General features: G+C 41.5%; 1 protein-coding gene and 1 pseudogene across 30 annotated transcripts in view; one reads left to right on the top strand and one right to left on the bottom strand.

Annotated features, from left to right (window-relative positions):
* Positions 1 to 26147, bottom strand: part of KMT2C (lysine methyltransferase 2C) — a 275535-nt gene that overhangs the window by 218011 nt on the left and 31377 nt on the right. The window lies entirely within an intron of this gene.
* LOC309666384 (hsc70-interacting protein pseudogene) lies at positions 11877 to 25000 on the top strand (annotated as a pseudogene). The gene has a single exon. The product of its transcript is annotated as a hsc70-interacting protein pseudogene (transcript).

A 26147-nucleotide genomic window follows, 5' to 3' on the forward strand; every position in this document is an offset into this window, starting at 1 on the left:
GTGATTACTCATTTATTCAACAAATACTTGAGTGCTGGCTCTGTGTCGGACACTGCTCTACGCATGCCAGTCATCTCTGTTTAGCAGTCCTGGTTCTGTACTCTAGAGCAGTGGTTCTCAACATGGCGGGGCGGCGGGGTGCAGAGAGTTTTTGCCCCTCCACCCCCAGGCCTACTGGCCGTATCTGAAGACATCTAGGGGATGCCGCTAAACACCCCTCAGTGCACAGCACGGCCCCCACAAGGTTCAGCCAAGGACGAGAAGCCCTGCCCTAGGCGTCTGACCAGCACAGCCTGCTCACCCTTCCTGACTGCCTAACGCACGTTCCTCCCATTTTCTCCTGTTTCTACTACAATAGGGGCCTTAAAATATCTTAAATTCACAACATAATTTTAATAATTTGGCAAGTGTAACTAGACACACCATGAATCTCAAAATTTGGTTTTTAAAATTTTTATAAGCTCCATTTATTTTAGAATAGCTTTTAGAAATAAAATTGTCTTCCTCTCCTGACATCTATTCTCAAAAGCTCAGGCTAAAAGCTTTGAGTAATGTTTGTTTATGCCTTTCCTTTTGTGTGTTCCTACTGCAGTTAATCACCACATTCTGCCACCTCTTTCCATGTAATGCTTCACCTTCCGATGTATCCCCTTCTAGGCTCGGTGCCACCATCTGAACTATTTCACTCGATGTTTTCTCTGGAGCTCTTGGCGTTGTCTATGCCTCCCACCCTCCCCTCCCTAGCTATCTGACTTGCTAACACTGCATTTTTCACCTGCTCAAAATTCCATAAGGTTGCCTACAACATACCAAATAAAAACCCAGTTCCTGAAGCTGGGCATTTAAGGCCGTTTTTCAACTGGCCACAATCTGCCTTTCCAATTCTTTTTCCCACTGCTCCCCCCAAGAATATCCTTTTTCAGCAAAATGAGTTACTGGGGTACACAATCTTTCCAGATCAGAGAAACCAAAAGCCACTTGGGCTCCATTCAGATAAAAGATAAGCTTTCAACTCAGAATAGCTCTAAGGGATCAATTTATTGGGAATCTTATCTATCCAGAGCTCTTTCTTATGAGAGATAACCCCCTTGGCTCACTGTCCTTATTCAAAACATCCCCTGTACACCTCTCCCCCTCTCTGAACTCATCTTACTCTTCAAATTTACCATCCTTTTAAACAATTCTCACAATACCCGAAAGCAGAGTCATCTCTACCACCACAACCTGCCCCACCCCATCCCATACCTCTGGTCCTCAGGCCATTCACTAGTTCTCTTTTACATTCAGACAGATAAAATTGTGATTGATTCATCTGTAAGCTGAATGGGGGGCAGGAGGGGTATTTACATTCCCAAACCAATCTTCAATGCTCTTTTTTTTCCTTCCAGTTTTATCAAGATATCATTGACATATAGCACTGTGTAAGTTTAAAGTGTACAGCATAATGATTTGACTTAACGTACATCATGAAATGATTGCTACAATAAGCTTAGTGAACGTTCATCATTTTGTACAGATAAAAAAGAAAAAATGTTTTCCTTGTGATGACAACTCTTAGGATTTTCTCTCTTAACAACTTTCATATATAACCTACAGTGTTAATTACCTTTATCATGTTGTACATTACATTTCTAGTACGTTATTTATCTTATAAACTAGAAATTTGTACCTTTTGACTGCCTTCATCCAATTCCCCCCTCCCCCTATTCCCCACCTCTGATAACAAATGATATCTTTTTCTACGAATTCGTTTGTTTGATTTTGCAGTATAATTGACCTACAACACTATGATACTTCCCGTTACACAACATAATGATTCAATATTTCTATACATTTCAAAATGATTACCACGATAAGTCTAGTTAAGATCTGTCATCATACAAAGATAATAATTATTGACTGTATTCCCCACACTATATATTTCATACCCGTGACTCATTTAGTTTACAACTGGGAGTTTGTACCTCTTAATCTCCCTCACCTATTTCTCTCATCCCCTCACCCCTCTCCCCTCTGGCAACCACCTGCTTGTTCTCTAGATCTATGACTCTGTCTTGTTATGTTTGTTCATTTCTTTTGTTTTTTAGATTCCACATATAAGTGAAATCATGTGGCATTTGTCTTTCTCTGTCTGACTTATTTCACTTAGTATAATACCCTCTAGGCCCACACCCATGTTGCTGCAAATGGCAAGATTTCATTCTTTTTCATAGCTGAGTAATATTCTACTGTGTATATATACCACATCTTCTTTATCCATTCATCTACTGACGGGCATTTAGGTTGCTTCCATATCTTTGACTATTGTAAACAGTGCTGTTATGAACACAGGGGTACATGTATCTCTTAAAGTAGGTGTTTTCATTTTCTTTGGATAAATACCCACGAGTGGAATTGCTGGATTGTATGATAGTTCTATTTTTAATTTTTTGAGGAAAATCCACACTGTCTTCCATAGTGGCTGCACCAACTTACATTCCCTCCAACAGGGTATGGGGGTTCCCATTTCTCCACATCCGCACCAACACTTGTTCTTTGTTGTCTGTTTGCTAAGAGCCATTCTGACAGGTGTGAGTTGATACCTCATTGTGGTTTTGATTTGCACTTCCATGATGATTAGTGATGCTGAGCATCTTTTCATGTGACTGTTGGCCATCTGTATGTCTTCTTTGGGAAAATGCCTATTCAGTTCCTCTGCCCGTTTTTAATTTGAGTTGTTTGGTTTTCTGATGTTGAGTTGAATGCGTTCTTTGTATATTGATATTTTGGATATTAACTGCTTATCAGATATAGCTTTTGCAAATATCTTCTCCCACTCAGTAGGTGGCCTTTTTGTTTTCTGGATGGTTTCCTCCACTGTGCAGAAGCTTTTTAGTTTGAATTGTCTTTTTTTTTTTTTTGCATTTGTTTCCCTTGCCTGAGGAGACATATCCAAAAAAATACTGCTAATACCGATGTCAAACAACATACCTGCCTATGTTTTCTTCTAGAAGTTTTATGGTTTCAGGTCTTACATTTAAGTCTTCAATCCATTTTAAGTTTATATATTTATTGTGTGTGTTTGTATATGTTCTGAGAAAGTAGTCCAGTTTGATTCTTTTGCGTGTAGCTGTCCAGTTTTCCGAAAACCATTTATTGAAGAGGCTGTCTTTTCCCCATGGTATATCCTTGCCTTGGTATATCCTCTGTTGTAGAATAATTGACCACATTAAGTGTGGTTTGTTTCTGGGCTCTCTATTCTGTTTCATTGATCTATTTGTCTGTTTTTGTGCCAGTACCATACTGCTTCTGATTACTGTAGCTTTGTAATATAGTTTGAAATCAGGGAGCATGATCCCTCCAGGTCTGTTCTTCTTTCTCAAGATTGTTCTGGTTATTTGGGGTCTTTTCTGTTTCCATAAAAATTTTAGAATTATTTGCTCTAGTTCTTTGGAAAATGCCATTGGTATTTTCATAGGGATTGCATGGAATCCATAGATTCCCTTGGGTAGTGTGGTCATTTTAATAATATTAATTCTTTCAATCCATGAACACAACTGTACATCTTGCCATTTGTTACTGTTGTCTTCAGTTTCTTTCAACAGTGTCTTACTGTTTTCTGAGTACAGGTCTTTTACCTTCTCTTTGATTCAATTATAAATGGAATTGTTTTCTTAATTTCTCTTTCTGATAGTTTGCTATCAGTGTATAGAAAAACAGCAGATTTCTGCATATTAATCTTGTATCCTGCAACTTTACTGACTGCATGGACGACTTAGTTTTTGGTGGTTTATTTTCTATTTTTTCTACATGTTTTCCATACATGTATGTATACATACATAATTTGTATGTGTATGTAAAAAATATATACCACTAAGTGTTTGTAAACCTTAATTTAAGGTGTATGTAAAAAATATATACCACTAAGTGTTTGTAAACCTTAATTTAAGATGGTGGGGCATTTTTATGTTCTTTTGTAGATGAACATTTATAATTTAGATGTATTAATTTTTTTCTGATACAATAAACATTTTTAACTCAACTACTTATAGTTGAATGGCAGTCTTACAAAACCTAAGAAACCTGGGTTTAACGTATGTGTGAGAAAAAATTTTTTCAGTAGGAATGCTAAAACATCTCCCCCCACAGTTCAGGGATCAAACTGCATCACCAGCCACACTGGGGGTTCTCACTTTGCCATGGGATAGGCGGCTACTAGACCAGAAACCCTGGGAAAGACTCTGTTGACATAAGACTAAGGGGAAGGGTCAGAGGCCTGGAAACCCTGGGAGGGGTGGGATTATATGACACACGTTATGGGGACTGCTTGGTGTGCATTAGGCACAAAGCACGAACTCGAATGAGGCCGAATGCTCAGGCTCCATCTCACCTCTGCCTCTTACTAGAGTATAACCTTGAGCAAGTCCCTTAACTTCCCCTGCACGTCTGCTCGTCTGTACAACGGGGATAGCAGCATGCTGGGAACAGTGCCTGGCACCACAGCTACGTGCTCGTTAGTCACCTACAGTTCCTGTCATCATTCCTCCTATGACGCCTAGCACTGTACTGCTCGGACAGCAGCAGTGACTTCTCAACCACTGCAACCAACCACTTTTTTTTTCGAGACAGCCTCCTTTCTAGCCTTGACAGTTACCCAAGCTCTGCAAAGAACAAGAGCCAGGACTCTAGAAGGAGGCCTGAGACAGAGTGCGTGTGCGCGCGCGCACACGTGTGTGCGTGTGTGTTGGCGGCAATGGGGGAAGAAGAAGGGAGCAATACCAAGAAAGAAACCAAATCTGTATAAGCAGTTCAGAAAAGGGCACCGTGAGTCACTCTCCACAGTGCTGCCAAAGTGATCCTCATAAGATGGGTTTCTTATGTCATTCACCTGGATAAAAACCTTTCAGTGTCTCTCCATGGCCTTCAGAGTTAAGTCAAAACTCTTCCTTAATTGAGTTAAAATCCCCACTATCTCTGCAGCCTCCTGCACCGGGCACACTCGGCTCAGCCATAAGACATCCCCACAGTTACAAACTCACTCCCTCCCCAGAGCCTCTGCACATGCTGCTCCCTCTGCCTGGAAAGGAATCACCTCCTCCAGAGCAAACTGCTATTCAACCTTCAAAACGCAGCTCAAGATCAACTACAGAGCTCTTTCCCAACCTTCAAGCTAAGCACCTCTGTTACGTGCTCCCCAGTATGTGTACAACACTATTTCTGCCACACTGTACTGGTCCCCCACCAGCCAGTGACTGTGGTGGAATCTTGCCTTTATCTGTTAATTTTCAGATATTTTCCTGCGCAGTGACTTATACATAAGAAAATAAGAATAAGAAAAACGTATCAAGCACAGTTGGGAAATGCTCATGAACCAACTCATTACACCACAAACTGATAAAGAAAGAGAAAGAATCAAACATTTATCCTGCCTTTCCTATGTAAACTGTTACACTAGGCAACCAAACAACAGGTGAGGGGGATTTTTCTCTATAAAAAGCATTCCAGCTAATAAAATGAAGGCATAACAGAACATCACCACTTTACAACCTAGTAAATGAATCAGACCCAGACACTGGTCATCAATAGCTGCCAGTATCACAAAAAGAGACAACCAGACATTATGTGCCTCCAGATGAAAGAAAGCACTGCAACATGAACAGCAGTCATGGAAAATAAAATGGAACTCGAATCTGATCAAGCCTCTAGCTCCAACTACGTACAGTTGACCCCTGAATCACTCAGGTTTGAACTAGGCAGGTGCACTTACATAGGGATTTTTTCCAGTGAATAGGTACTGCAGTACTCTACAATCTGTAACTGGGTGAATCTGTGGATGCAGAACCACAGATACGGAGGGCTGGCTTTAAAGTTACACACACACACACACACACACACACACAAAGAAGTTATACACAGAATTTCAACTGTGCAGAGGATTGGCATCCCTAACCCCCAGGTTGTTCAAGGGTGAACTTGAACTTGGAAATACAGAGACTAGAAAGACATGTTAAACCTCAGGGATACAATCAGCAAAATCCAAACAGCAGGAAACTCTACAGGGCAAATAACTTGTTTCTTCAACAAATAAATGGCAAGGAAAAAAGGAGGTAGCGACCTATAGAGTAAAAAAGACTTAATCACAATGTGTGGGCCTCATTCAGCTCCTGATTCAAACAAACTGGTTTTGTTTTGTTTTGTTTTAAATTGAGACACCTGCTTAAACTGAACACTCAATATCTGATGGTATTCTGGACTTAACTGTTAACTATTTTTAGGTATGAGGGTGGTATTTGGGTTTTCTTAAGTCTTTACTTTTTAGAGACACATTCTCAAATATTTATAAATGAAATTATGCCTGTAGTTTGTTTCAAAATAACAGAAAAGGAGAAGTGGGTAACAGTATAAATGAAACAACACTGGCCATGTATTGATGACTGTTTAAGCTAGAAGATGGGTACTTTGGGGTTCATTATACTATTCTCTACACACTTGGATATGGGCAAATTTTCTCTAATAGAAAGTTAAAAAAAAAAAAACCAGGTAGAGAGGGAAAAGGAGTGACTATAAGTCTACTGAATATCAGGGCAAGTGGAGGGAAGGAAAAAAAGATCACAGATGGAGGTGGCAGCAACTTGAAAGAAATTATTTTGGCACAAAGAAGACCTCCGCTGAAGAAAAGACACCAAGAGAAGAAAGATTCAGGACACAGCAGGGTCCAGGGGGTTAAATGAAGCTGTGTTTACACAGGACTTTCAGTAGGGCGTGTTAAAAGCACAGACCCTGCAGTGAACACTGCCTGGGTTCAAATCCTAACTCCATGTATGACTCCGTCTGGGCCTTAGTTTCCTTGGATGTTAAAAAGAAAAAAAAGGATGATAATTGTCTTTACCTTAGAGGACTTCTTAAAGAATTAAATGAATGAACACAGTTATAATATACAGTTCTCCTAAAACAGAGCTTCACAGCAGTTCTCAACAAATGTTAACCATTCCCCTCATCATGACCACCCTCCTCCTCCCTTCACAGACGGAAACACAGACACCCCCCCCCCACCACCACCAAGAGGTAAAGTGACTTGCTTAACAACAACTTTAGAACCATCTGCTGGGCTGAGTACTTACTGCAAAGACTGGCTGGTTATTCACCAAACGCATTTTCCCTGTCCTCCTGGGCAAGCAGCTAGGCTACATTTCCCAACCTCCCTGCCATGTGTCTGAGTTCCTGACAGTGAAATGTGGGCGAAAGTGCTGGATACCTCTTCACTACTCCCAGGCCCTACCTCCAAAGCTCCCACACGATCCTGCACCCCTCCCTCCCCCATCTGCCAGGTGGATATCAATGCCCAGGGCAATCTTGGAAGTCATGTGTAGAAGACATCAGAGAACAGATTAACTCAAGTCCCGGTAGAATAAACTATTATTTCCTTAAGCCCCTGAGATTTCAGGGTTTATCTGTTACAGCAGGTGTCATAATTTCAACTAACACAGTACTTTTTATGGACCCATCACATCAATCATCACTCCTCATTTTACAGACAAGAAAACTGAAGCAGGGAGAGGATGATGGTCACACAATTAATTATTAAGTGGTGCATCCAGGATTTGAACCAGCCCTGGATTAACACAGAGCTCAGGCTCTTAAGCATCTTCTAAGGTCATAAGACCCGTAAGTGGAACCAGAGTGAACACATTTAATACAGAATTTTGCTAATTTTGCTATGCATTCCTTGAAAAAAAAAATCACTTCCATCTCTCAGAAGAATAACTGCAGAACAGTGTTATCTTAAAGCAAAAAGACAGAAATCAGCTCCCAAAAGTTTAAGTGGGGTTTTACAATAGACAAGAGACATCAGAATAAGACATTTTTAAAAGACCAAGTACATTAAAAAGACCAAACTCTGTTACACTTGCAAATAGGCATATGTAGTATAAGTTTTTGTTTTTTTGTTTTTTTGGCCACGCCATGCGGCATGTGGGATCTTAGTTCCCTGACCAGGGATCAAACCTGTGCCCCTTACATTGGGAGCACAGAGTCTTAACCAATGGACCACCAGGAAAGTCCCACAAGTTTAAAATTTTAATCCAGCCTTTCCTATTAGATTTTACCTGAGCCATCCCTACTGACAATTATATAACATGATTTAATAATATTAGTAATTTTTAAAAATAGGATTCAAGGGGACTTCCCTGGGGGCACAGTGGGTAAGACTCCATGCTCCCAATGCAGGGGGCCCAGGTTCATCCCTGGTCAGGGAACTAGATCCCACATGCATGCCGCAACTAAGACCCGGTACAACGGAAAAAAAAAAACCTAATTAAAAAAAATAGGATTCAGTAAATGGAAAAACACTTTATTTCAATTATCACTGAATTGTACCTACATTATTAATCAACAGGTATCTATGAAAAGATGTACAAAATACACTGTTAAGCAAAAGAAGCAAGTTACAGAACAGTGTTTACAGCATAATTCCATTTGTTTTCAAAAAATACATACCTATATCTTTTTTTTTTTTTTTTCCCTACATACATACATCTCTTACCTACAAATGAAGAACATCTGGAAAGAAATACAAGAAAGTTTCCAGTGATTACCTCTGGGGAGTAGACCTGCACTTGTGATTTATACCTTTTGTTAGAGTTCGAATTTATGATGAGCACGTGTACTGTTACAATTAGAAATACTTTAAAGACATATCTATGATTTACAGTAATGTAAACTGATCAAACTCCCCAAATCCCACATTAGCATAATATGTAGAGTGAAGCGTCCAGGTTGGGAGGAAAAAAAAATGTAGCCCTTTAAAATGAATATATCATTTGATCAATTTCACTCATATACATGGATATACATGTGTTTACACATCTGTAAGTAAATCTCTTTTAATACATTTAAAAACACACACACAGGACTCCCCTGGTGGTACAGTGATTAAGAATCCGCCTGCCAATGCAGGGGACACGGGTTCAAGCCCTGGTCCGGGAAGATCCCACACGCCACAGAGCAACTAAGCCCGTGCACCACAACTACTGAGCCTGTGCGCCACAACTACTGAAGCTCGCGCACCTAGAGCCTGTGCTCCACAAGAGAAGCCACTGCAATGAGAAGCCTGCAGGCCACAACCAGAGAAAGCCAGCACACAACAACGAAGACACAATGCAGCCAAAAATAAATAAATAAATGTTTTTTTTTTAAAACCAGTATATATTCAAACATGTGCATGTATTTCTTACATATACACCAAAAAATTTTGGTAGGACAGACCCCAAACTAATAACAATGACCACCTGAGAGAAAAGGAAGGCAGGGCTGGAGAGAGAAATCGGAGAGAAGTCTAGAATTGGGCTGAGCAACACAGTAGCTACTAGCTACATGTGACTATTTAAATTTAAATGAATTAAAATTAAAATTAAATACTGTTAAAATTCAGCTCCTCAGTCCCACCAGCTCCATTTCCAGCGGCTACCCCAGTGAAAAGCATAGATATAGAGCATGTCCATCGCTACAGAAAGCACTACTGGACAGCACTGGTCTAAAATACAGCAGAAAGACCTAGATGAAGCCTGACATAAATTTTAAAAGAAGGCAAGACAATGAAGAAAATGTACCTTACTACCATCCCTGAAAACTGAAAACACAAGAAAAAAGCAGAAATTATGTACAAAGAAACTCAAAAAAAAAAAAAGAGTTATATCTTCAGGTGATATCTACCCAGACTAGTTTAAATTTCTTTTTTTACTACTAGATTTAGAATAAAAAGGTTTATTTTTTTCACAAACCAGTCTGGTATTTGGGGGGCAGAGGGGAATCCAACAGTAAGCATTTTACAACCATCTACTTTAAAATATACAATGGCATTTCTCATCATTTTCTCATCAGAAAAGATTATCCTCAATGATCTCTCCTTGGTAATAATGGTATTCTTACACTTAAAAATAATAAAAGTGGGGAAGTTTTAATTTATAATTCGGATTTAGATTTACAGGATTTCATCTGAATTGGTTTACAATACTAAAAATGTATAATCACAGAGACTTAAGCCCTAAATAGGTTAAAACAATTCTAATGGGACTGCTTTGACAATTCCCTTAGTATTATAAAACCCGCTCTACAACTTTAATTGATGCATGAAATTTCACTTTAGAAATGCATTTCTAAAACTACCATATTTGGTTGAATACCGTCCCCAGAATTCATGTCCACCTGGAACCTGAGAAATGTGACCTGATTTGGAAATAGGGTCTTTGCAGATGTAATCAAGTTAAGATAAGGTCATACTGGAGTAAGATGAGCTCTAAATCTAGTATGGCCAGTGTCCTTATAAGAGGGTAATTTGGACAAAGAGACACAGACATACAGGCGGAAGGTCTTGTGACAATGGAGACAGACTGGAGTGAGGCAGCTGCAAGTCAAGGAACACCAAGGACTGCCCAGCAACCACCAGAAACTAGGAGAGAGGCCTGTAGCAGATGTGAGACAGTAAACGTCTGTTTCTGGTACTCTGTTACAATAGCCCCAGGAAGCTTATACAACTACCTTCTTCCCCAGCGTAACAGGCTAACTCAGAGCGCTAGCTAGATTCCTCTCCCCATCACCAGAAAACTATCTCAACGCTATGTAACAGATTCACTAATTCAGCTTTTCCTACTTAAGTGTAATTGAAAATGGAAAAAAAACCTAGTTCCTGATACCAGAATATATCTTTGGTCCTGAGACAAACTGAGGATATTCCAATTCACACTCAAGAGATTATCCAAGATAGCCATTTAGTAGGGGAGGAAAAAATAAAGAATAAATGAATCCCAATCCCAATCCCAATCCAATCCTGTGGATCCCAAGTCAACCCCTTACTCCAAAATGCCCTCCCTTTTTTGTTTCTCTTTAACCTCTCCCCGCTACCACCATTCCTGCCACTGTCTCCCTCCCATAAATCTAGCCTTACCTACCTCTAAATGTCCATCATCCCTGAGCCCCGCTTCCTTCCTCTCTGATACCATATACGTTACCTTCTATAGAAAGTCTCGTCAGTTATTCGTGCCTGTTCTTTCTCTTGTCTCTAATTCACCACAGAACCTTCTGTAATCTGGTTAACAAACCCACTATTCCAGACAGCAGATAGTCAAATCTATCAGACACTCTCTAAGTCATCTTTATCTCACCCCACAGTTATCCCTAGAACAACCGACACTGTACATCATACACAGACCTGCTAGAAATCTATCTCCTGGCTCCTCTGGCCACCTTTACAGTGTTTCCTTCTGACCACCAGTGAAAATACTAACGCTCCCTGGAATACAGTTCCCAATTGCTTCTTTTCACTAGACAGGTTCTTATGCCCTCAACTCCCACCTTCACACTGAGTCTCGGCTCCAGTCCACACCCACTCTCCACACATCCAAGTTCCCAGTGAGCATCTTCGCTTGAATGGAACACAGGCACTTTTAGTTCAACAGATCCAAAACTCAATCTGTCATCATCTGGCTTCTACCCAAATCTGTTCCATCCGCCTAGAAACTTCAATCATTTCAGTTTTCTCCCCTTCCTAAATAAGTCCTATTAATCCTACCTCTGAGACCTCTTTGCAGTCTGTTGCCTCTCTGTCATCCCCCAAACTGCCTTCTTTCAGGCAGTCATTCCTCTCTCACCTGCCAGCACCCAACCACGTCCCATCTCCCTCCGTTCATCCTCCACACCAACGCAGACAGATGCTTTGAAAATGCAAATACGATGCTGCTCCCCTTCTTTCATCCCCAGTGGTGGCACACTGCACGCCTTAGAGACAGATATACAAACTTCTTTAAAAAAAAAAAAAAAAAGAACGAAATACAAACATTTTTTTTTTTAATAATTTATTTATTTTTGGCTGTGTTGGGTCTTCATTGGTGCGCGCGGGGCCTTCTCTAGTTGTGGAGAGTGTGGGCTACTCTTCGTTGCGGTGCACATGCTTATTGTGGTGGCCTCTCTTGTTGCAGAGCACGGGCTCTAGGCTCACGAGCTCAGTACTCGTGGCACACGGGCTTAGTTGCTCCGCAGCATGTGGGATATTCCCGGACCAGGGCTCGAATCCGTGTCTCCTGCACTGGCAGGCAGATTTTTAACCACTGTGCCACCAGTGAAGCCCCACAAACTTCTTAATATAGCATATAAGACCCTTCATGATGCAACTTATGCAACCAGCTCAGCCTCATCTACTGTCGCTCCTCTCCATGTTATACTTTCACCATATTTAACCTTTTATCATCCCCTTCAAAACTCTCTGCCTTTACAAGTTCTATTCCTTCTGCCTGAAATACTCTTTAGACGGTCCTTACAAGCTTCAGTTTAGTGTTACCTTCTCTAGAAAAGCGTTGTGTAAGCCTCAGGGTACGAAGAGCTCCTCCTCTTTTCAGGACTCAGAAGCCTGTCCATATCTCCACTTGTCTCACCACCCTTGCCGGTTCACCCAACTTTAGGGCTGGTGGGCAGGGATCTCATCTTATGATCCTGTATACTTCCAATGCCTAACAGAGTACCTGACACAGCAGTATGTATGCAGTAAGAACTGAATGAATAAATCAAACTCATAGGTTGACACACACACAAAAAGTTTTAGCACATCAAGGACTTAAGACAAATATGAAACTAGTCAACTTTACATTGAAGAGGCTTTCATATATTGGTATTTACATAAACAAACTCATATATACTACACACACACACACACCCCCCATAAATATACCATCATGTCTGGTTCCATATAACAAGTTCATTTCCCCAACCTAGCACAAACCTACAGTAATTCTTTGCTGCTACTGTTCACATTAAGTTCAAAGAAACTAATTTAATTACCCCTAGTTATATAACTTCATATGCCCACAGATATACGAACAGGAACTTCTTCTGGAACTATATAAATATAACAGTCACTAGCAGTTTCAAGGGTAGGGCAGTTACGGGCTGACCTGTGTGCGCCCCAAATTCACATGCCGATGCCCACACACGCAGCATCTCAGAGTGCGACTGTATCTGGAAATACGGCCTATAAAGAGGTAAAGAAGTTAAAACCAGTGTGTTAAGAGTGAGCCCGAATCCAGTATGACAAATGTCTTTTTAAGAAGAGGAGATGAGGACTTCCCTGGTGGCACAGTGGTTAAGAATCCGCCTGCTAATGCAGGGGACACGGGTTCGATCCCTGGTCCGGGAAGATCCCACATGCCGTGGAGCAACTAAGCCCGTGCGCCACAACTACTGAGCCTGTGCTCTAGAGCCCGTGAGCCACAACTACTGAGCCCATGTGCCGCAACTACTGAACCCCGCATGCCTAGAGCCCGTGCTCCACAACGAGAGAAGCCACCGCAATGAGAAGCCCGCGCACCACAACGAAGAGTAGCTCCCGCTCACCGCAACTAGAAAAAGCCCCGCACGCAGCAACAAAGACCCAACACAGCCAAAAATAAATAAAATAAATTTATTTTTAAAAAAAATGTTTTTAAAATAAAAATTAAATTAAAAAATAAATTAAAAAAAAAAAAGAGGAGATGAGAACACGGACAACACAGAGGGAGGAGCTGGTGAGGACACAGTGAGAAGGCGGCCGCCTGCAAGCCAAGGAAGGAGAGAGACCTCAGAAGAAACTCACTCTGCTGACACCTTGATCTGGGACTTCCAGCCTCCAAAATTGTGAGAAAATAAGTTTCTGTTGTTTAAGCCACCAGTCTCTGGTATATTTTTTTTTATGACACCCAAGCTAATAGAGGGGGCTTCTGGTTTATAGAATTTAAATTTCTTAATCACGTACATGGAATTTTTTTAAGCCAGCAAGGTGAAGTTGTGGATGTTTTCATTTTCTTCTTCACGCTGGCCTGTATTTACCACCCCCCCCCAAAAAAAAAACCCATTAAATTAAATGATATAAGAGAATATCCTAGACATCAGAGTTTACCATACACTGGCCACTAAAACTACATTTTATCTTACTATTTATCATTTGAAACAAAATAATGTACTATGTTAAAATAAGATATTTTTAATTTTTACCAGCTCCAAAAGGAACTGGTGGAGATAGAAACTAGAGGAGAGCACTGTTGTTACACACCTCCCTGGAGATTAGAGAACCAACAGCTATAACAAGTACAGAACCTGCCTGTGTTTGTGTTCAAAGTCATTATAGAAGCTAGGTAACACATAATAGACCCTGTGAGTTAGGCATCTTATACATTATCATTTAATTCTCATAACAACCCAGTGCAACTGAGATTGAGTCCCCCATTTTTCAGATAAGGAAACTCAGGCTCAGAGAGGGTAAGTAACTGGCCAAGGTCATACAGTTAGGAAATGGAAGTGCTGAGACTCAAGTCCACGTGTCTTAAAATCCCACGCTGCTTGATACTAAGAGTCCTTGAATGCTTAACAGGTATTTATTAAACATCTTCTGTATGCACTTGGCTAGACAGAGCTCTGACCCAAGAAACACAGTCACTATTCCAAGGACTTAGAATTTCCTCTTTAACACTTTGTTGAATGTCTATTTCTCCTAACTCCTCAACTAGATTTTAGAGCTCCTCAAAAGAGCTGTAGTAAAAAGAGAAAAACAAAGAGCTTTGAGTCAAAGTCCTGGAAAAATTCTGGCTTTTTCCCACTTACATAAATTAACAAGCTGGATTCTTCATCAGTAAAAGGGTTGTGGATTAAGTAACATATATGAAATTGCTGGGAAGAGTGCCTGGGGCACAGTGGATACTAAATAAATGTTAAGGAGACATGAATATTCATTTACAGCCTTCACAGAATGCAGACCCAGAACTCAAACTTTTTATTTCACCAATACTCTGATACCTCCAATGGCCTCTTCGGGATTCAAAGATTCCACTCATCACTCTCTCTATCCCATCCATCTACACTACATACCACTTAACATTCAAAGCAGAAAAACAAACATTCTGAATCCTCTTTATACCATGGTCTTTTAGAGTAGTGGTCTCCAAAGCAGAATGCACACAACACACTTAAATGTCCTAATCACAAGCCTGCAAATCCTAGAACTTGAGATGAATAAGGAATGTGAAATTTAGCTCTCCTAAAATTTAGCAACCCGTATTAATATAAGGATTGTGATAGATGTATACTATTTCAAAAAGAAAAATAAAAAGGATACAGATGCTTGAGACCAAGGATTCTAATTCTTACTAATGGAGGCATGATTCAAATATGTTTGGGACTTCCCTGGTGGCGCAGTGATTAAGAATCCTCTGCCAATGCAGGGGACATGGGTTCGAGCCCTGGTCCGGGAAGATCCCACATGCCATGGAGCAACAAAGCCTGTGCGCCACAACTACTAAGCCTGCGCTCTAGAGCCCACAAGCCACAACTACTGAACCCTCACGCCACAACTACTGAAGCCCGCATACCTAGAGCCCATGCTCCGCAACAAGAGAAGCCACCGCAATGAGAAGCCCGCGCACCGCAACGAAGAGTAGCCCCCCCTCGCCGCAACTAGAGAAGGCCCGCGTGCAGCAACAAAGACCCAATGCAGCCAAAACCAAATAAATAAAATAAATAAATTTTTTAAAATAAATAAATAATAAATTTTTAAAAAAGAAAAAGAAAACAAATATAAGTTTGGAGACAACTGCTTTAGAGCCACAATTGTATCCTTAGTTATGGTTAAATTCAATGTGGGAACTATGATATACAGTATATTGTATTTTTATTAACACTGAACACTTTACAAATGGGCCGAGCAATTTCGCAGGTCTGTGCCACCAATCCTTAAGTTGCTCCTTCTGCCTGGATATGCACTAGCACATAACTCCTACCCTTCTCCCATACATTCATCTCACCATGGAGTCTTTACAGATCCGCACAGTGACAGGTGGTTAGTAATCACTCTACAAATCTAAAGCTACAAGGTTGTAAGTCAAATTATAATACAGGGCTAATATAAAGAAAAATTTATGTACCTTTCTCTTGCTCTAAGACATAACTTCATTAAGAATAAAACAATCTTGAGACTTCCCTGGTGGTCCAGTGGTTAAGACTCCGCACTCCCAATGCAGGGGGCCTGGGTTCAACCCCTGGTCAGGAAACTAGATCCCACATGCTGCAGCTAAGATCCCACATGCCGCAACTAAAAAGGTCCCGCACGCAGCCAAATTTTAAAAAAGGAATAAAACAATCTTATTTACGATTACACTCCCCTCTGCACCTACTGGAAAAACATTCCTCTAGGCAAGTTTTGATCAAAAGGAATACACTGTATTTAATATGCACTAGGTTGATTTTCCTTGTAAATCTACGCTTAAAACCATTCCCCCAAAAAAGTACCCCGCACAAAAAAGGACATAAGTGAATGTGCATTTATTTTGAGCCCTAAACCCCTAAATTCCCAACAACTGCTGTAACAGTGTTGTAACTCTACTTGAATTATGGCACAGAAACTAAACCAGTGACTCCTAGAGAATCTCCTGATTTTAAGCACAGAACTTGGAACTTAGAAATTGTTCTAATATCCTACCAGAAGTATATTAAAGTGAACACTTTGGAAAAAGAAAACTAAATATATTTTCACCTGCCTGCACTGAATTCCCTCTCTTGGCTATGCCTTGATAAGCTATCAAGCAACAACTGTAAATGTATCTCACCTATCTGTACCCCCCCCAACCCTGTGCATCAACACAACGGAGTCTTGGAAAGGCCTCAGAGCTCCAGGTGAACTGTGGAAATGATCCAAACTCATATACTCACAATTGCTTTTTTAACAACGACGTGTGCAGAGGGGGAAAAAATAGAGGTTTTTATAATATACCTTCCATAATACCTCACAGCTACTTCACAATGACCCTACTTCCCCACTTGATTAGTTATTAGTCATCACCCTTATTCAAAGGTAAAAACGAAGGGCTATGGAATTGTTCATCATTTCCTCTTAAGTCCCTTAAAGGCAGTGTTCTTAGAATTCCACATTCATGATCTCATTGAAAACTCAGGGCTGAATTAACCTGCCTAAAGTCACATCAGAACCACCACATTGTACAACTCCAGGAAGCAGCATTTGCATCGTGTTTGATGGGAATGCCATCCCTAGCACAACAGAAACGGAGCTGTGCAATGAAGCGGTCTGGGTCACACCGCTAGTAAGTAGTGGAGGCGAAGCTCAAAACTCTGCTGTGACTGGGGAGGAAGAGCACACTCAAAATCTTAGAGCTACACTGCCTCCCGTGTTGAAGGATGAACAATTAATCATATAATAAGACAAAATTCTCTTGTTATAATAAGCCAGTTATCAGCTTTGTTGGTGAAGGAAGAGAGGGAGCGAGGGAGGGAGGGAAGGAAAAGTCAGCAGACAATGACCACTGAAGAGAGAAGCAAGAAAAAACTGTAAGAAGAAAACCTTACTGAAGACTGCCTCTGATGAAGCTGCACATCTTCAGTGGTAGGAGGCAGTAACGAGAGAGAGATCTACAGGGCACAGAGGTATCAGGGTGGTTCTGTTTTTCCCATCCACCTCACTGCCGCCCTTACAAGACCCCAAATGAGAGTTTTATAAAGAATGACTAGCCAGCATTCAGGTTAAAATGACACTTGCACCTAGAGTAGGAAAAACTATAAATTATGCATCAGTCTCCGCATTCACCTGCCCCCACTTGTAACTTTGAAAGGATTCATTTATTTCAAAATTAGAAAACTGACCTCTGAGTAAAAAACCTCATTAAAATATATGGCTTGGAAATATTTAGAATCTATTATTACAAGAGCTTATTTTCTTAACATGCAAAGAGTATTTACAAGTCACTTTAAAAAAAATTTTTTTTTAAAGGATGACCAACCCAACAGAAAAGTGGGCAGTGATATACGGAAGCCACTACTGTTACCCAACCAGCAGCCACTCCACCCCCCGCCATCAACTTGTTCTCGCTGTCAGAGGCCACCTCCCATTATAAGGCCTCAGAGGAACAGATGTTGGCTTTCCTGGCCTCACTTGTACCTACAACAGGAATACATGACCAATCACAGCCAACAGGATCCAAGGGGAAATCTGAGAGCATCCAGGAAAGGTTTTTGTTCCAAATAAAATAGACGTACACGAAGAGATAGACCACATCTTCAGGGCGCTGGTCACGTGGACTACCAGAAGTGTGAACACCACTCCTCTCTTCTTCTCACATCTCACACCCAACTCCTCCACAGATCCTTTCAGTCTACCTTCAAAATATATACAGAACCACTTCTCTGACGTCTATCTTTTTCCAAAATACCTCTCACCTGGCTGCTTGCAATACTTTCGTAACTACCACGCCTGCTTCAGCCTCTGTCCCCTTCATCCTAGTCTCAACACAGCAGCCAGCATGAACCTTGCAAAGTGTTCATCAGATAAGGCCAGCCCCCTGCTCGAAAGCCCCCAAAGGTATCTCATCTCACCGGGAAGAAAGGCCAAAACATCTCACAACGGTCTACAAGGCCCTGCACGCTCTGACTTCCTGCTCCCCCTCTCTGCCAGCCATCACTCAGCTCTGCCACCCGCCCCAGCTCTCCTTCCAGGTCTTTGAAGGCGCCAGCTCACTCCTGCCCCGGGCCTGTGTGCTCCGGGAGAGGCCCTCTGTCTGAAATGCTCTTCCACCGCACCTCTTGCCCTTGCACTCTTACTACCATTGAGACTCCACTCAAAGGTCACTGCATTGAAGCCTTCCCTGATCACGTCATTAAAATAACCCGACTCAACCTCGCCCGTCCCCCTGCATTGCTTTATTTTTCTCCATAACACTTAACATCGGGCCACGGCCTCGCCGTGCCCGCCGCCTCCGGACCATGGACCCCCCAAAGTGAGAGAGCTTCGAGCCTTCATGAAAATGTGCAAGCAGGACCCGAGCGTTCTGCACACCGAGGAAATGCGCTTCCTGAGGGAGTGGGTGGAGAGCATGGGGGGTAAAATACCACCTGCTACTCATAAAACTAAATTGGAAGAAAATACCAAGGAAGAAAAAACAGTAAGAAGGCGGAGGAAAACATAAAGACAGATGAACCATCAAGTGAGGAAAGTGATCTAGAAATTGACAATGAAGGTGTGACTGACCCAGACATTGATGCCCCTCAAGAAATGGGAGATGAAAGTGCAGAGATAACTGAGGAGATGATGGATCAGGCAAATGATAAAAAAGTAGCTGCCACTGATGCCCTAAATGAGGGTGAACTACAGAAAGCCACTGACTTGTTCCCAGATGCCATCAAGCTGAATCCTCGTTTGGCCGTTCTGCATGGCAAAAGAGCAAGTGTCCTCATCAAATTACAGAAGCCAAATGCTGCCATCCGAGACTGTGACAGAGCTATTGAAATAAATCCTGATTCTGCTCAGCCAGACAAGTGGCGAGGGAAAGCACACAGACTTCCGGGCCATTGGGAAGAAGCTGCCCATGATCTAGCCCTTGCCTGTAAGCTGGATTATGATGAAGATGCTAGTGCAATGCTGAAAGAAGTTCAACCAAGGGCCCAGGAAATTGCTGAACATCAGAGAAAGTATGAGCAAAAACGTGAAGCGCGAGAGATCAAAGGGAGAACAGAAAGGGTCAAGATGGCTCGGGAAGAACATGAGAGCGCCCAGAGGGAGGAAGAAGCCAGATGACAATCAGGGGCTCAGTACGGCTCTTTTCCAGGTGTCTTTCCTGGCGGAATGCCTGGAATGGGAGGGGGCATGCCTGGAATGGCAGGAATGCCTGGGCTCAATTAAATTATTAGTGATCCAGAGGTTCTTGCAGCCATACAGGATCCAGAAGTTATGGTGGGCCTTCCAGGATGTGGCTCAGAACCCGGGAAATATGTCAAAATATCAGAGCAACTCAAAGGTTATGAATCTCATCAGTAAATTGTCGGCCAAATTTGGAGGTCAAGCATGATGCCCTTCTGACAAATAAAGCCCCTGATGAAGGAAAAGCAACTTAGTTCACCTAATGGATGTCGCAATAATACAAACCAGTGTACCTCTGACCTTCTCATGAAGAAAGCTAGGGTGCTTTGAAGATAATCCCTACCCCTCTACCCCAAATGCAGCTGAAACATTTTTACAGTGGTTTGCCATTAGGGTATTCATTCAGATAATGTTTTCTTACTAGAAATTAAAAACTTTAAACAATTTTTAAACCTTAAAAATATTTAAAACAAATTAAAAGGGTGTGTTAATCCCTACATTTTCCTTTACTAATCATTTTGGTTTTTTCCTTTGAATTAATTAAGCAAGGAAGATACTTCAGTATGGAAGATTTATTGTTCAAGTTTGAGTGACATAAAGATTTATTAGTGGGAAGATCATTTAAACAGATAAAGTTTGAGTTGGATATATGGTCACTGAAGCATTTTGATTTGTCTTTTTAATTGCTTTATTATTATTATTTTTAATGATTTGCTTCCACGACATCTTACTTACTGCACATTCTACCTTCTTGTTCGCCTCGTCCCCTACCCCCACCAAACTGTAAGCTTTCGCAGGGCAGTAAACATGGCCTGTTTTCCTCACTGCTGTTATTTCCCATAGCTACAGACTACTGCCTGCTAAATTATAGGTGCCCAATAATTATTTAAGTGAATTATTGAAGTGAATTCAACAACAAGCTGAAGATTTTTTTTTAACTTTATTGAGGTATAATTGCTTTACAATGTGTGTTAGTTTCTGCTTTATAACAACGTGAATCAGCTATACATACACATATATCTCCATATCTCCTCCCTCTTGCATCTCCCTCCCACCCTCCCTATCCCACCCCTCTAGGTGGTCACAAAGCACTGAGCTGATCTCCCTGTGCTATGCAGCTGCTTCCCACTAGCTATCTATTTTACATTTGGTAGTATATATATGTCCATGCCACTCTCTCACTTTGTCCCAGCTTACCCTTCCCCCTCCCCGTGTCCTCAAGTCCATTCTCTACGTCTGTGTCTTTATTCCTGTCCTGCCCCTAGGTTCTTCAGAACCTTTTTTTTTTTTAAGATTCCATATAGATGTGTTAGCATATGGTATTTTTCTCTTTCTGACTTACTTCACTCTGTATGACAGACTCTAGGTCCATCCACCTCACTACAAATAACTCAATTTTGTTTCTTTGTACGGCTGAGTAATATTCCATTCTATATATGTGCCACATCTTCTTTATCCATTCATCTGTCGATGGACACTTAGGTTGCTTCCATGTCTTGGCTATTGTAAATAGTGCTGCAATGAACACTGTGGTACATGACTCTTTTTGAACTATGGTTTTCTCAGGATATATGCCCAGTAGTGGGATTGCTGGGTCATATGGTAGTTCTATTTTTAGTTTTTTAAGGAACCTCCATACTGTGCTCCAGAGTGGCTGTATCAATTTACATTCCCACCAACAGTGCAAGAGGGTTCCCTCTTCTCCACACCCTCTCCAGCATTTATTGTTTGTAGATTTTTTGATGATGGCCATTCTGACCGGTATGAGGTGATACCTCATTGTAGTTGTGATTTGCATTTCTCTAATGATTAGTGATGTTGAGCATCCTTTCATGTGTTTGTTGGCAATCTGTATGTCTTCTTGGTATGAAATGTCTACTTAGATCTTCTGCCCATTTTTGGATTGGGTTGTTTGTTTAATATTGAGCTGCTTGTGTATTTTGGAGATTAATCCTTTGTCAGTTGCTTCATTTGCAAATATTTTCTCCCACTCTGAGGATTATCTTTTCATCTTGTTTATGGTTTCCTTTGCTGTGCAAAAGCTTTTAAGTTTCATTAGGGCCCATTTGTTTATTTTTGTTTTTATTTCCATTTCTCTAGGAGATGGGTCAAAAAGGATCTTGCTGTGATTTATGTCATAGAGTGTTCTGCCTATGTTTTCCTCTAAGAGTTGTACAGTGTCTGGCCTTATATTTAGGTCTTTAATACATTTTGAGTTTATTTTTGTGTATGGTGTTAGGGAGTGTTCTAATTTCATTCTTTCACATGTAGCTGTCCAGTTTTCCCAGCACCACTTATTGAAGAGGCTGTCTTTTCTCCATTGTATGTCCTTGCCTCCTTTGTCAAAGATAAGGTGACCATGTGTGCGTGGGTTTATCTCTGGGCTTTCTGTCCTGTAACACTGATCTATATTTCTGTTTTTGTGCCAGTACCATACTGTCTTGATTACTGTAGCTTTGTAGTATAGTCTGAAGTCAGGGAGCCTGATTCCTCCCAAGCTGAAGATTTTAAAAAGCAGGAAAGGGGACAGCATCTGGGTCCTTGATAATTTCATCAGGCTACTGAAATACACCTGGACTCTGGTCATATGAAGTGAAATCTGACTCATTTCAGCCATTTTAAATTAAGCTTTTTGTTATTTGAAGTCAAAAGGTACCTGGTACAGGGCACAGGTAGGCAATTTGCAAAAAAAAGAAATGCTAGTGGCAAATACACTCAATTTAACTCAATCATAAGACATGCAAATTAAAATAACCATGGACTATGTCACCCCAGCAGAAACATAAAAGCTTAATACACGTATATCCCAATTCACTCACTAAAAACACTAGTGGTATTTACTATTTCTTTAACTTTATACATGAACATACAACTCATAAGAGTGTGATATTCCATTGCCTGTATTTTTTCCCCATGCTCTGAATGTTAGACAGACTGTTCACTCCTGACCAATAATGTAAATATAAGAGTTAACTCTGATGAAGTACTTACTCTGCCCTAGCCATGTACTATCCACTTTAACATGCGTTATTTATTGCCCACTACAACCCGACAAAACATGTACTATTGTTATTCCAGGTTTTTATAAATTTATTTATTTACTTATTTATTTGTTGCATTGGGTCCTCATTGCTGCGCACAGGCTTTCTCTAGTTGCGGCGAGCGGGGGCTACTCTCCGTTGCAGTGCGCGGGCTTCTCATTGCAGTGGCTTCTCTTGTTGCAGAGCACGGGCTCTAGGCACATGGGCTTCAGTGGCTGTGGCACGCAGGCTTCAGTAGTTGCGGTTCTCGGGCTCTAGGGCACAGGCTCAGTAGCTGTGGCACACGGGCTTAGGTGCTCCGTGGCATGTGGGATCTTCCCAGACCAGGGCTTGAACCCGTGTCCCCTGCACTGTTAGGCGGATTCTTAACCACTGCACCACCAGGGAATTCCTGTTATTCCATTTTAAAGTTGATAAAACTGAGCTACGAGAAAGACCAATGATCAGCCCCAAATCAAGCAGCTACTTAATTATAAGGCTAGAATTTGAACCTAGGCAGTTTGACCACCAGAACCCAACAAGCAGAGCTTTCTCCCAAACTGAATGTGTTCTGCAACACATTGACTCCATCTGTGCCTCTCTTTCTGCCACTTATTTTGTGTTTGTGTTTTGACCCATAATGACTGAAAAAAGGTATTCAAGTGACAGTGCCAAACTTATCAGAAAGAAACACTCTGACAGAAAAAGAAGATAAAAATGAAAAGATAGGGCTTCCCTGGTGGCGCAGTGGTTGAGAATCTGCCTGCCAATGCAGGGGACACGGGTTCGAGCCCTGGTCTGGGAGGATCCCACATGCCACGGAGCGGCTGGGCCTGTAAGCCACAATTACTGAGCCTGCGCGTCTGGAGCCTGTGCTCCCCAACGAGAGAGGCCGCGATAGTGAGAGGCACGCGCACCGCGATGAAGAGTGACCCCCCCCACTTGCCGCAACTAGAGAAAGCCCTCGCACAGAAACGAAGACCCAACACAGCCAAAAATAAATAAATTAATAAATAAAAATTAAAAAAAAAAAAATGAAAAGATAGTCAAAGATTGGTAGAAGTCCTTTGTCAGTTTTCTCCACTGGCAACACTGGAGATATAACAGTATTTACTTTTAGATTGTTGGCAATGACTAAACAGATTAATACAGCACACGTGACACATTTAGGATAGGATACATTAAACAATGAACAGTCTTTATGCTCATCATTATTATCATAATTATGATGAAAGGCTTCATAAATGTCACCGAAGTTAGAAGGACTGACCAACAACTATAGGACTGGTAGCTGTAAGAAACTATGGCCAGAGACATGTTATGACTTTGGGGAGACAAAAAGGAAAAGGATGAGGGCTGATTTTCATTCTGGGAACAGAGTACTTAGGTGACTTAGTAAAGAAAAATTCTATTAGAACTACAATTCCCATTTTCAGAACTGTATGCCCTGTCCCCCACACCCCAGCCCCACCCAGCATATGTTGCTGGCAAGGATGCGGGGCGGGGGATGACGGACACATACTCTGTGTGGGAGTCTAAGTCAATACTCCATTTGTGGAGGGCAATCGGCCAGTAGCTATCAAAACCTGAAGCACGAGTACTCTTTAATAAGACAACTCTGTATCTAGGAATTTACCTTCTAAAATATGCCAACAAGTAAATCTATACAAGCACAAGGATGTTCACTACAAAGATAACAATAAAATTGGAAATCAACTAAATGACCATCAATAAGGGAATGGCTAAATAAATTAGGGTACTCCAATCTAGTTTACAAACCCATTTTTCCACTAGGCTCTCTAATAATCTTAAGTGACACTACTATCCACCCAAGCTGCCGAAGCCAAAAATCTAGACAACAGCTTTACTTCTTTTTCTCATACTCCCCTCATCAAATCCTTTAGCAGACCTTATCATAGGAGCTTTCAAAACACATATAAAACCTAATCACCTTTCTCCTCTGTCACAAGCTTACTCTAAGCCATACCTGCCAAGATTACTTCAATAGCTTTGTTGGTTTAAAACCCTCCAATGGGGGGCCTTCCCTGGTGGTGCAGTGGCTGAAAATCTGCCTCCCAATGCAGGGGACACGGGTTCGAGCCCTGGTCTGGGAAGATCCCACATGCCACGGAGCGACTAGGCCCGTGAGCCACAATTGCTGAGCCTGTGCGTCTGGAGCCTGTGCTCCCAACAAGAGAGGCCGCGATAGTGAGAGGCCCGCGCACCGCGATGAAGAGTGGCCCCCACTTGCTGCAACTAGAGAAAGCCCTCGCACAGAAACGGAGACCCAACACAGCCATAACTAACTAACTAACTAACTAACTAACTAAATAAATAAATAAATTTTTTTTAAAAAAGCCTCCAATGGCTTCCACTGCGCTGAGAATAAAATTCCTGCTCCTTACCATGATCCTGCCCTTAGCATGCAGGGTACCACGTGATCAGGCTCCTGCCTGCCTCTCAGACGCGATCTCGTAAGCTCTCCTGAATGTCCGGTAACACCACCCTTTTATTTTGAGAGGTAGGAGGGTCCCTTGAGCATCACACACTCATTCTTCTTTTGGGGGCTTCACAATGAACCGTGTTCTTCTGAACTTTCTCATAACTGCCTCCATTTCACCCAGGTCTATTTCAATATCATCACTTCAACGAGACCTTCCTGACAACCTCACTACATGCATTACTGTCTCTCAGAACCATTAACGGACACTCTCAATACCATTACCACAGTTTTATTTTCTTTATGGTACCTCTCACTGTCTGAAATTAATGATAAGGAATACATTTATTTTGTTCCTCTCACTACTGAAGTATTTGTCCAGTGTAAGAAAGGGCTTGATCTCCGTTGTGCACCACTGAATCCCCAGAATCTAGAACACTCCTGAATACTCCTTGGCATAAGCAAAGCCCTCAATTTGCATCAGCTGGATGAAGATTAGGCAGTTTTTGAAATGAATGATATTGATGTATATATGCTGAAACAGGAAAACGTTCAAGATAAACTAAGTGACAAAAGAAAATCACAAAGCAACACATATAAAACGAGGGGACTTCCCTGGTGCTGCAGAGGCTAAGACTCTGTGCTCCCAATGCAAGGGGCCCGGGTTCAATCCAGGGAACTAGATCCCACAGCCCGCAATTAAAGATCCCACATGCCGCAACGAAGATCCCACAGGCGGCAACGAAGATCCCACAGGCGGCAACTAAGACCTGGCACAGCCAAATAAATAAAATTTTTTAAAATACATATAAAATGATCCCATCTGTGTGAAAATGAATGTAAGCACATTATGTAAAAATAGAAAACATATATGCATAGCAAGAGTCAAGAAGGATACAAAATAGAGTTCACAGTAATTCTCTCTGAAATACAGGGCAGAAGAGAGTGGCAAAAGGCCTTACACTTTTTAATTAATTACACTCTCCTGAGCTATCTGAATATTTTCACCAGCAGGTATCATATTCATAACTTTTTTGTGAGTTTTCCTATT

This window comes from Balaenoptera physalus (genome assembly GCF_965194825.1).
Source record: "Balaenoptera physalus genome assembly, chromosome: 8".
NCBI lineage: Eukaryota > Metazoa > Chordata > Mammalia > Artiodactyla > Balaenopteridae > Balaenoptera > Balaenoptera physalus.